At 37.2% G+C, this 12,562-nt stretch overlaps 1 protein-coding gene and 1 pseudogene across 7 annotated transcripts in view; both read left to right on the top strand.

Moving 5' to 3' along the window:
- The window catches only part of PTPRK (protein tyrosine phosphatase receptor type K), a 575,029-nt gene that overhangs the window by 82,102 nt on the left and 480,365 nt on the right, over positions 1-12,562 (top strand). The gene's annotated exons all lie outside the window — the stretch shown is intronic.
- LOC139440020 (ZZ-type zinc finger-containing protein 3 pseudogene) lies at positions 10,140-12,230 on the top strand (annotated as a pseudogene).

Genomic DNA, 12,562 nt, shown 5'->3' with positions numbered 1-12,562 from the left:
TTGGGAGGATCTCAAGCAAAGGTATTTAAAAAAATTATAGTCAAGATAGGGGACTGGTGAGACTCACCCATGAGGAATAAATTCTTTTCTGAAATGAAATAATTCTATTTAGTCTAGTTTAGTTACGTTTATTGAGCTTGTAATGTGCCAGGCATGCTCCACGTTCACGATCTCATGGAATACTTTTAATGCTATGTGAGACAAGTTCTGTGTCTGACCCTTAGAGCAAGTAAATAAACTGAGGTTTTGGGGAGCCGAAGGAGTGTGCTCAAAGTCAGATTAAGTGCTTATTCGCTGTGCCCCACAATCCTGTGCTCTGCTGCACTTCTGGATTGTGCATCTCTCTAAAAACAAAGTTGTAGGGGAGGTTCAGAAGTGTCTAGTTATGCTATAGTTATAGTTGTTTTGAAACTGAGTAAAATGGCTTCATTTAGGAAAGACTTCCATGCCGTCTTGTTTATCCACAGCTGGTTTGCTCTGGGGAAATAGCCACAATCATATAATTGTGCTCAGAGATGTTGGTTTTTAGTACACCCACCTGCCTCTTCAGAGAGATTGTGAATTCTCCCAGAGACAAGATAATATTGTTGCTTCAGTTCTCCTGGGGTGTTTTGGGGGCTAGTTTGTTATTCTCCTGGGGGTGTGTTGTGTAATAATTCTACCCATGTGGTTCCTAGTCTGTTGTCTAGCTGGATGGAAAATGGGTTTGTCAGCCACTGCTGACTGATGATGGTTAGGATCCAATTCTTAGTAATAATCAGCCTAGCAGATCTCTGACTTGGGATGGAAGTGGTTTGTTCTCTACAGAAGCAAAAGAATCTTTCCGTCTTCTCTGGTAGGGATTTATGGGTAATATGCTTATGAATCTATGTTGAAGTATCTTTCTAGAATCTATTAAAAAAGAGCATAAAGGTTACTTAGAAACATCCAAAAAACCTAATAGAAAATGCCTTGGAAATTGAATAATAAAGAATAAAGAATAAAATATTTAAAATAATATTAAAATCAGGATTTACATATATACACTGAAGTTACAAAATCAGGAAAAATTTAAAAGAATACAACTAGATTATAGAATGAAAGTTTGAAGTAAAAAGATGAATACTACATAAAAGTTCAAGCTGCAAACATGAAAACAAAGTAAACCACATTGAGTGAAATGTGTGTGTGTGTATTCATAAATACAACATACCTATGTGCTAGAGGTATCTTTGATTTTAGACCAATCTCATATGTCATGCTTGTAGTCCAAAGACTGAACTGAGTCCTTTTTTAAAAATTTTATTAAAAATTAAAAATATATTATTATTTTTTAAAGATACAAAGATCACACAAAATGTTACATTAAAAATATAAGAGTTTCCCATATACCCTATTCCCCACACCCCCTGCTCCTTCCACATCAACAGCTTCTTTCATTAGTGTGGTGCGTTCATTGCATTTGAAGAATACATTTTGGAACACGGTTACACAGCATGGATTATAGTTTGTGTTGTATTGAGTCCTTTTTGAGTGTATCAGTTTTGCTTTGAAAAGCTTGCAATGATGACCTACTTGAAATAGTTTCATTTTGGGAGTGAAACAGAGAAATAGGTATATTTTTATTTGGTTCAGGACAGATTTGATTATCTGAATGGTTTGTAATGGCCCAAAATGGTTCTACAATTTTATCTGAAGCATGTTAAATTCTTACATCCCATTGCTACGTAACTATATGTGGAGAGAATTCTATAAAACCACTTGTGTTTGTACAGCACTTTATCTCTAAGCACTACTCTCAATTACATCACTTGCAAATGCACCAAAGGTACGCTTTGATTTTATATCTTGGAGTAGTAATTTCTAAAAGATTCAGCTTAGACCAGTTTTTTAAAAAAGTAAACTGAATTCTTTAAAATATTCTTTGTTATTCTTAAAATAAATAGTTATTACAATTTACCTATTTTTAAAGTTGGGAACACAGTTTATTTTTCAGTAGGATTTTTGAATTGCTGTTTTGAGCTTTTAGAAACAAACTCCTATTTAATACAGTGAATCCTGTGATGGATGAGGGACCATGGTTAATGGTACTAATATGAGAACATTCTCTCATAAGCTATAAAAAATATACAATATGAATATATGCTGTTAATAATAGAGTTGTGTGTGGGAAAAATACACCAAATGTAAATTATGAACTATAGTTAAAATAATATAATAGGAGGTTCTTTCATCATTGGTAACAAATATTCCACAATAAGGCAGGATGTTGATCGTGGATGAGGTATGGGAATCCTGTATATTCTGCTTGACTGTTTTGTAAACTCATGACTTCTCTAAAAAATGGGAGTGGGATATGAGAACAATGCATCATTTATCCTTAGAAAAATGCTATATGCCACAGAAACAATCACATTTCCTGTCAGGTGTTCTGTTGTACTCTGAGGCTTCTCTGAAAGTACATGTAAAGAACATTACATGAGAAGCAAGATAAGTCTATAATTTAATTTCCATGTCAATTAACATAACCCTGATAAGAAGATGAAGATGCACTATGGTCAGGTGTCCTGACAAACCCGGTCTTTTGAACATCTTGAAAGTTATATAGGTAGGAGTATCTGGTATGTTTTCTGGATCGATAGAGGCCTGCACAGTAGATAACAAGTTATTAAACATTCCTCCTGGGGAAGTCCTGCTGCTTTTTCAAACATGATGGCAAAAAGCTCTGGATTATAAAATCCTTTCTAATAAAAGGAACCAGGCCAATATGACAAGTCCTTGATCTTAAGCTTGCACTTATGAACCTTATTCCTGTAATAATGAAAGTAAGCCCAAGAATAATTAATGCCTAAGAGTTGCCTCCTGAAAACTTCCTTGTTATTCAAATGTGGCCTCTAAGCCAAACTCTGCAAATAAACTTACTATCTTCCCCACAACTTGGTACATAACTCCCAGGGATGAGCCTCCTTGGCACTGAGGGATAATTAATTACCATGTGTTAATCACCAGTGCTTTTGGAGAAAGACCTTGACCAAAAGGGGGAAATATGAAATAAAATAGAATTTTTATGGCTAAGAGATTTCAAACAAGTTGGGAAGTCATCCTGGAGGTTATGCTTATGCAGATCTCAGCCAGACTTCACAAACTCACAGTGAACAAAACCTCAAATAAAAAGCACTCCTGAGGGCCTTAGGGAAGTCTGGTTACCATAGGTATACTACATGGTGTCATGAAATTGATACCCTACAAGTGGGCCTTATCTGGGAATATATGGAAACTCTATTTCCCCAATATAACATAGTTATAATCATTTATAAATTCCCTAACCATGATTCTTCTACTCCTTCTATCAGAACTATAGTTTTAAATTTACCTGTTAAGTATATTTCTCAGAGACCTAAAGTCTTCAGATTGTTCACATGCTGATGGAGCTATGAAACCTAGCAGATATACACTCAACTCCTACTCTCCAGTTCTTTGAGCCTGGCCTGGACAACTTACAAAACAATGAGGGTGGACCAGCTCCACCCTCCAAAAAGGAGTATTTTCAACTGCAAGCAAAACAACTCCATTTCTCTGACCTGTAATATCTATGTCCCTTCTCAGCCTGAAGCTGTCAGAGCAGACATCATTCCAAACCTTAGAATAGTGAGGAATGAACAAAAATGGGGGAGGGGGAGTATAACCACTGACCAAAGAAAATTTGTGGTTACTATCTTGTGTTTGTTGAGTAACTTGTAACATTGACATAAATAATAATTTTTTAAAACTAAAAGCAACAGTGATCACCAAACTCCTTTGAAAATAGTAGCTATAAAGGTAGGATCTGGGGTGGTTTATGACAATTCTAACCAATGTTTATTAGAAAATTGGAAGGAGCTGTGCCTTAAGCAGTGTTCCTCTCCTTCCTTTCCTTCCTTCCTTCCCTCTCTTCCTCCCTTCCTTCCTTTCTTCGTTCCTTCTTTCCATCTGTTTGTATAATGAGTCTGGAAATATGTAATATCATATCTTTCCACTATTTCTAAAAGGGTTTGGGGTGGGGATTAGTAAAATTTGGAGAAAAATGTCAGTATAAGATGGTATCTCCACTGGTCCTTAGCCATGTCTTATCATTTGAATTTTTTCTCCTAACTTTTCATGGTAATGATTTTACTGTTAGGGACCTGCAATTTAAAAGTGCTCATGTTAAGCTTTTAGTGTGTTTTATGCACTTAAATGAGTTTTTATAGGAGGCTGATGCGTCATTCAAAAAGAAATAAAAACAAGCAATTAGATGCATTAACATTATCTATTAGCTTTTTTGTTGGTTTAACATGAACATGTCTTGGGAATTTCCAGTTCATACGCGGCTTTCCTAGCCAAAATGGCATTTTATTTTAGTTAATACACTTTTGACATTATCTGTGGTTTATGAAAAATTTTAAAACAGCTTAGAAAAATGATTTTATTCCAATACCATCAGCTAAGACCAGAGATAAAAATTTGGTGTTTTAGTTATTTATTTAAAAAAACATTTTTCAGGCTGCTTATCTCAATACAGATATTTTTTTCTTGTTCTTCAAAATGTGTTTTAGATATCATAGATGCTTATGTTTAAAGACTGCATATTTATTTTAAATTTATAAAGATTGTTTCTGGAGAACATTGCCAACCAAATACAAAGTCCTCACCTCGACATAATAATTAAGAATATTTTAAAAATCAGCATGCTGACTAGTAAAGGTTTATTTAAGTATTTACTGTTTTTGCGCGAGTGTGGGGCAGGCACTGGGAACGACTTACTGTTTCTGTAAGGCTCTGGGCATATTCCATCTCTGGTCCTCTGCCATAGCATGTTTGAGGCCAGTCTAGAGCCTGGAACACACTAGGCTTCTTAATATTTACTGAATGAAAGGTTCGTTTTCCTTTTAAAATTTCCATTTGTATTGTGGTAACATATGTATAATGCAAAACTTCCCATTTTAACCATTCTTAAGTATTTAACTTGGGGTGTTAGTTACACTCACAATGTTGTGCTGCCATTTCCGCCTCCCGTCACCAAATCCCTTTCAGCACCCCAAACAGAAACCCTGTGCCCAATAAGTTATAACTCCCTAGTCCCTGCTTCCCAAGGTCCCTGATAGGCTCTAACCTCGTTTGTTTCTTCAGATTTGCATATACTAATTGTTTCATGTAAGTGAGATCATACAATAATTATCTTTTTGTGTCTGACTTGTTGAACTCAACATGATGTTTTCAGCATTCCTCCGTATGGTGTCATGTATCAGAACTTCATTCCTCTTTATCCATTTTTTAAATACATTCATCTATTGATGGACACTTGCATTGTTTCCACCTTTTGGTTATTGTGAATAATGCTGCTATGAACAGTGTTGTAAAGTGTTTGTTTGAGTCCCTCTTTTTCAGGAGTGCAATTGCTGGGTCATATGATAATTCTTTGTTAACTTTTTGAGGAGCCACTAAACTGTTTTTTAAGTTACGATAAAAGAGGTGACCTTTAAGATTTGAGTCAAATGCCTCTTTCTCCAATAAACTCATCCTGATCCACTCAGCTGTAGTTAGTTCTTCTTGCCTCTGTGCTCCCATAATCTCTTTAACTTTAATTAAAATAAATTATTTTTATTTTTTATTAGAGAAGTTGTCGTTTTACAGAAAAATAATGCAGAAATACAGAGTTCCTATATATCCCCTTCTCACACTGTTTTCCCTATTATGTATACTTTGCATTAGTGTGTTACTTTTGTTACAATCGAAGAAATATTAGTATGATTTGACTATTAGCTGTAGTCCATTGTTTACATTAGCGTTCATTATTTGTGTTGTATAATCCTATGTCTTTTTAAAAAATTTTTTCTAGTAATATATATAGCACCTAAAATTCCCCCTTTTAACCATTTTCAAATATATTCATTTTTCTTGATACGGCCTCTATTTTTTTAGCCATGGCTAATATATACTTATTTTTCAAGGTCATATCTAAGTAAGTCTAAAAGCCACCTCTTTGTGACATTCCTTCTTACCCCTCCCCCATCAAATTTATGTGTGTTTTTATTAACTGTCTTTTGGTAAGGCATAACAACCTATGTTAATTAACTGTGTCCTTTCTTTCTACCCTTTCTGCAGTCCATAAAGGTATGGTCATGATTTAGGCATCATTATATAATCTGCACTTAGAATACTTCTTGGCACTTAATAGATACTCAGTAAATGCTTTTTGAATCAAATAAAATCAAGTAAGGTTCCAAAGACAATGAGATGGTAAGAGAACTAACATTGATTTCCTAATCTACTTAGACTCTTCATTAGTTGCTTTATAATATGATGGCCATGTAATTTTTCACATAATCTATTAGAGATGAGCTACCACCCCATTTTATAGATAAGGAAATTGGGCCAACAAGTGCAGCGCTAAGTCTTTCCCCAGTCTGACTCCTATAAATGCTGTATTAAGCTCTTTCCTGTGCATTTGAATTTCTGTGCCATCTCATCTTGGCAATGATTTAAGACAGAAAAAGGAAACAAAAAGATGTAAGAAACAAAAGATGTATAGAAACAAAAAGTTGGATAGAATTGTATGAAAGTTAAAGCCCATGTCTCTTCACTTAAATGGTTCATATTATGAAAACAGACAATTTCACACTTATTCATCAAGATCATTCCAGTATTCCTATATGTAAATTTTTCGTCATCACAATCGCATCTAAATTTATTTTACAAACCACTGAGATTTGATTGCTGATCTTTGGTGAATCAAAGGTCATATCTAATAAGTGAAACAAAAAATTAAAACAACACCTTTAATTTAAAATTACTTTTAAATGGCATTAAAGATTATGCAAGCATGTCTCATCATGGTGGATATTTTCAGTTGTGTTTGATCTTTGCTATTGTACATCTCCCAAGGCAGAAACCATCTAATTAATAATCAGCACCTCAGAAGAGTAAGTTTACATTCTGAAATAAAAGGCAGACTCCTAGAAGGGCCTCTAGGATGTTCATTTTTTTGTTTTTGTTTTTTAAAGAGATGCCCCTCTCAAACACTTCCTCGCCACCCTGTTCCCTCACTAGGAAGCACTGGAGTGATTATAAGGGGATATCTTTTATAGATCAGTGGAATGGGAGTATGTTATTCAATTTTTAACCTTTATTTCGCCATCATTTTGGAAGTGGCAATGTTACTTCTGTTTCTTTGTTGTCTAGCCCTTGTTAAAAATAGAGGTTTTGGTACCTTATTTCCAGATTATTTCTATTTTTTAATTAGTAGGGCAGGGTCAGTGACAATGAATCTCTACACTTATCAAGAACCCAAGGATATTTTAATGTGGGTAATTAGCTCAGTTGTTTTGCATACTGTTAGAGTAAGTTTGAGGTCACTGGCTTAATCATAGATTGTGCTTTACCCAGACACATCTTTGACACCTCCTATCCCCTAAAGAGGCAGGGCAAGGCTACAGTGGTGGACGGCTCAAATAACTAGCCACTTTTGCAAAAGCAGCCCAAAAGAGGGCAGACCTTTGACCATGGCACTGTAGGAATTTTGGTTGGATCATCTAAGGAATCACCTGCTTTTTGTCCCTCTTTTTTTTTTAATGGCTGAAGAAATTGCAATACATGGAAGCTAAGTGAGCTGCCTTAGGCCATGATTTGGTAAGTAGCACAGCCAGATCTCCTTAAAGGATATACTCTAATCACATTAGAGTATTGAAATTCATTTGGAGTGCCTTCCTTGTTTGTTGGTTAGTTAATTTGTTATTGATGTAATTGGCCCAATGCAATTTCCTTGAAGTCAAAGGATGTCAGGTACTGAGGATAAATGATTGTTATAAAGTGAAAAGACTGTTACAAATCCCCCATTTCATTCTTCTCAGTTCCTTAAAGACCACGATTGATGCCACTTTGGGCATTTTTACTTGCCCTGTGCTCAGTTTGGAAAGGCTCTTATCCACAGATCTTCACAACCACATCCTTCTTGGAATTATTCCAGCTTCCCCTCTCTCAATCTGTTACATTGTCGGATCTACCTGCCATTGCCTGTGAAATGTGTCCTCTGTGAACATTGCATTATTTTTTTGACCTCTGTAGGTCTAGAACATTGCCTAGCACTCAGCTATTTGCTCCATAAGTCAATATAGATAATGATAAGCATATGACCTTCTAGCATTCTACTGATAATGCCCATCTTTAGGTTGCAATAATTGCTTTCTCCTACATGACAGGTACAGTGCTGAATGACATGGGAGTCCTGCCCTAGAATTTCAAACAGCTAATTCTTCAGCTCAGTGTTATTCCTGGAGTGCATAAACCCAGTGAAACCTTAGGAAGAGGATTTATGGGTTCACAGTGTCTACAGGTTATTTTAAGATTGTTATTTCCCTGTATATGGAAAGGCTGATGCCAGAAGATTTGTTTATATGGTCTTGCTAATTGATGGTGGTGGTTGGTGAGAAGAGTGGGTAGAATGAGAAGTTAAGAAGAAGGAACTAATTCTGGTGTGGCTGTCATCCAGGAATTCACAAATAATTCCTATTTTAATTGAGGAACACAGGTAACTAACAGATTAATTAAATCTGTTTAATTATACATGACATTATACATTAGTCAAAATCCATAGAACTGTATATGCAAAGAGTTAAACCTAGGTTGAGCTTCCTGTGGTTGCAGTCACACTAGCAAGTGCTGTGGCGGGGGTGAAGAGGGTCCACAGTGGCATCACTTCTTCAAGTGGCCCATGGCATCTGGCCCCACACAAAAGATATTCTGTCCAATGCTGAGAGTGGGGTATTAAACTCCTTAGCTATTACTGTAGAGGTGTCTATTTCTTCCTTCAATTTTGCTTGTATGCCTTACGTGTATGAGTAATGTAGGTCTCACAATGGTTTGGAAAATAGTCCCTCTTTTTCATTTTCTGGAAGAGTTTAGCTTCCCTAAATGTTTGACGGAAATCATCCGTGAAGTCTCCTGGGTCTGGAGTTTTATTTGTTGGTATCAAGTTGTGCTAGTACAGCCGTATAAATAATTAATAGCTGAAGTCTCAATGTAACATGGACATTTACAGTGATGACAGATAAATGCAGACACCTGGGAATCAAATACTAGGCAAAACACTTGTAAAAAGATAGGAATTTAGAAAGTTCTAGTATTCTTCATGGCTGCAGCTGAGAGTGTGAAATCCTGAAGCTTAAGCTGTCTTCTAATGATAGCTCTAACTCTTCAGGATCTAAGGAAAAAAGATAATGTTTCCACAATGACAGATTTTTGGTTGTATAGGGTTCCCAATGAGTGGATCATGATGACCATATTGTATTGTATGCCATAGTATTGCTGCTTCCAATCTATTCATGTTACAAGGTCAACAGTGGAGTTAAATGGCTTGGATGAATCTTTTTGTGGTAGGCCTGTAAGGAATCAGAGCATTGCTCATCCTGAAGAAATCTCTTTCCATTCTCCAGTACAGTCAAGATCACCAAAGAAGAGACTAGCACCTGTGCAAATTCAGAAAGGAAATAGTAATGGAAGAACCACTGACAAAACAGAAAAGTATGTGAGAATCATGGGTAAGCTGTAGGAAAAGAGGACTTTCTTCATTGGCAAAGTGTAGTACAGAAAGGCAGGCTGTAGAAAATGGTGAGAGAGGCAAAATAGAACCCGTTTCACCAGTTTTAAAAAAGAATTAAGTGTTGTCTAAGATCTGAAGAACTGAACAGTTCAGAAGATTCACCTAGGGAAGCAAACGTGGCTCAAGTGATAGAGCATCCGCCTACCATATGGAGGGTCCAGGGTTCGATCCCTAAGGACTCCTGACCCATGTGCTAAGCTGGCCCATGTGCAGTGCTGCCATGCACAAGGAGTGTTCTGCCATGCAAGGGTGCCCCCGTGTAGGGGTGCTCCACGTGTAAGGAGTGTGCCCCACAAGGAGAGCCGCCCTGCGCGAACAAAGCACAGCCTGCCCAGGAGTGGTGCAGCACACATGGAGAGCTGATGCAGCAAGATGACACAACAAAAAAGAGATGCAGTTTCCTGGTACCACCCAATAAAGCAAGCAGATGCAGAAGAACACACAGCAAATGGACACAGAGAGCAGAAAATGGGGAGGGGGGGAGGGAAGAGAAATAAAATCTTTAAGAAAAAAAAGATTCACCTATAAATCAGACAAGGAGTAAATAGAAAAGAGGAGTACAGTAGTGGACAATGATGCAGATTTTCAAGGAAAAAATGAGCTTGCTGTTGTCTTATACTGGATAGGGGTAAGAAAAGGGAAATTAAAAAGGTGAATGTCAGTGAAGAAGGGCCACTTAATTCTGCAGTAGCTGAGGAAATTGCAGGCTATTTGGCTGGCAATGGTGTTGATGATAGTGATTCAGTAGTTATAAACTGTGATGACTGTCAGCCTAAAGGGAACACTAAACAAAATTGCACTGGCTCCTAAGTATTACAGGAAAAATCAGTAGCTGAAATTGGGGATTCGGATACCCAAATGTCCATGTTTCTTGATAGTAGGAAGGAAAACAGTTATATAGACCATAACGTACCTTGCACAAATTCAGAAGTGCAAGTCAAAATGAAGGACCACAAAATAGTAACTACCTGCCTACGGAACATGTGAATCAGATGACTACTGAGCCGGCTATGGGGCCCTTTTCTGAAAGTCAATCATCTTTAAGGGATCCTGAAGAGGAAGTAGATGTGGGAGATAGCAGTGTCTCAAAAGAGTGATGTAATGAAAACACCAACAACGTCCTGCATACAAATCCTGAGAGTATGCCAGTCTCTGGAGAACCAGACCCATCTTCTGTTCTAGAATGTGTTCAGCTCAAATGATGTCCTTAGCATAACCTCAAGAACATCATTATACCCTGAGAACTTCACCATGAAGGGCATTCCTGACCAGAGGTTGTCCCACTAAAAACAGTTTTCCTTGCAGAGAAAATTTACAATTTGAGGAGAATAGTCTTAGTCTCAATGAAACAAATGCAGCTGTTAGTGATAGTGTAAGTAGTCTCAGACAAATCCAGATGAAATTTCCCAGGATGAAAAAGGGATGTGTTGTAACTCTGAAAATTATGGTAGTGATGGACTAAGTAAGACACCTTCAGAGGCAAGACTTACTATCGGACTTTTGCCATCTGCCAGAGAGAGTGCAATCAGGACATTATAGAAGAGGAAGATGATGATCCTGATACATGTTACTTTCTGTCAGATCCTGTGGCACTTGAATCACAACAAAGATTATCAGAGACTGTTACAGATGATTACTGTACTTGAGGCTCAGTGTTCTCAAGCAGGTCAAGACCATGAATGTTTGGGTAGATACCAGAGAGAAGTAATAAAAAATCCCATTGGATTTGTGGAAAAACTTCAGAAGAAGACTGATATAGGGCTTCCGTATCCACAGAGAGTTGTTCAGTTGCCTGAGATTGCATGAGAATAATACGCCAATAGCCTTGGGAACTTTGAAAGAGAACTTAAACACCATGAAAGACATACCGAGGGAGTTAAATTAATTCTTGATAAAGTAGTTTTACCTCCTAGAACGAAAAACCCCCTAGAGCCTAAGAAGAATGGGGAGTCCGTTTCTTATTCTGTGTTCTTTGAGTCATGGTCCAGAAGGCCCAAACAGTTGTCTTCAGATGATAAAAGGACACGTGTGTGATGATACCAACCTTGAAACATTTACCTAGTTGTGGACTGTAGAAGAACAGAAAGTGCTTAAACAGCTATTCCTGAAACATACTTCGACAGAGACTACTGTGTGTTCCAGGGCACCAGTTGTATTTACCCTGACCCAAAGTACTTTACGCAAACAGATGGCTTGTAAGAGACCTTCTCTTACTAGTTTTCTTCAACACATAGCAGTGGTATCATTGTTAGTTTTATGCACAGTTTGGAAAGATTCTCTGCTTTCCCTGAAATGACACCCACAGGATGACAGCTTCCTGAGTGTTCTCGTCAAGTACAGCTGTGCACCACTGTGGCTCTAGGTCACTGTTGAGTGGCTGCACATTCCTGGTGAGTGGAGGGTCTCCACTCCCACCCTTTTTCACCACCCCCTTAATGCCTTTTTAGGTGGTGATCTTAAATGGGTGAGATGGAGCACACGTTGAAGAGAGTAAATTCCAAAGGGTTCAGAGAACTTGGTCATAAATATGATAAATGAGAAGACAAAGTATTTATTTAAAAACAGTTTTATAGCATTCAGTTTTGTTGTGAAAATAGTTTTCAGCACAGAAACAGATTTCTTTAGACAAAGTTTTAGCCAATGGTGGTGTTTTCTTCTAGACACACTTTAAAAGAATTCAGGGTCCGGGTGTGACCATTGATGACCTTTAGTAAATCTGAACTGCTTAATCATATTGATGTGTAACTCCTTTTAACCTCAATGAACTGTCCTTATTACCAACAGTGAAGCACTGCAGGAGGCAACTGTGCCATTGCTTCCTTAACCAGCTCGTGGTTTGTGAATGTTATAAAAGTGTCACTCAGATATATTTTTAAAATTTAATGTTATGTAAGATGATCATGTGAAAAGTGGTGAAAAGTCCCAGTGGTAGGAAATGTGTGAAGTCTCTAACTCATAACATTATTC

The sequence above is a fragment of the Dasypus novemcinctus genome, chromosome 11 (assembly GCF_030445035.2).
Source record: "Dasypus novemcinctus isolate mDasNov1 chromosome 11, mDasNov1.1.hap2, whole genome shotgun sequence".
Taxonomy (NCBI): domain Eukaryota; kingdom Metazoa; phylum Chordata; class Mammalia; order Cingulata; family Dasypodidae; genus Dasypus; species Dasypus novemcinctus.
The sequence above is the reverse complement of the archived record's forward strand: the minus strand, read 5'-3'. Positions and strand labels throughout refer to the sequence as shown.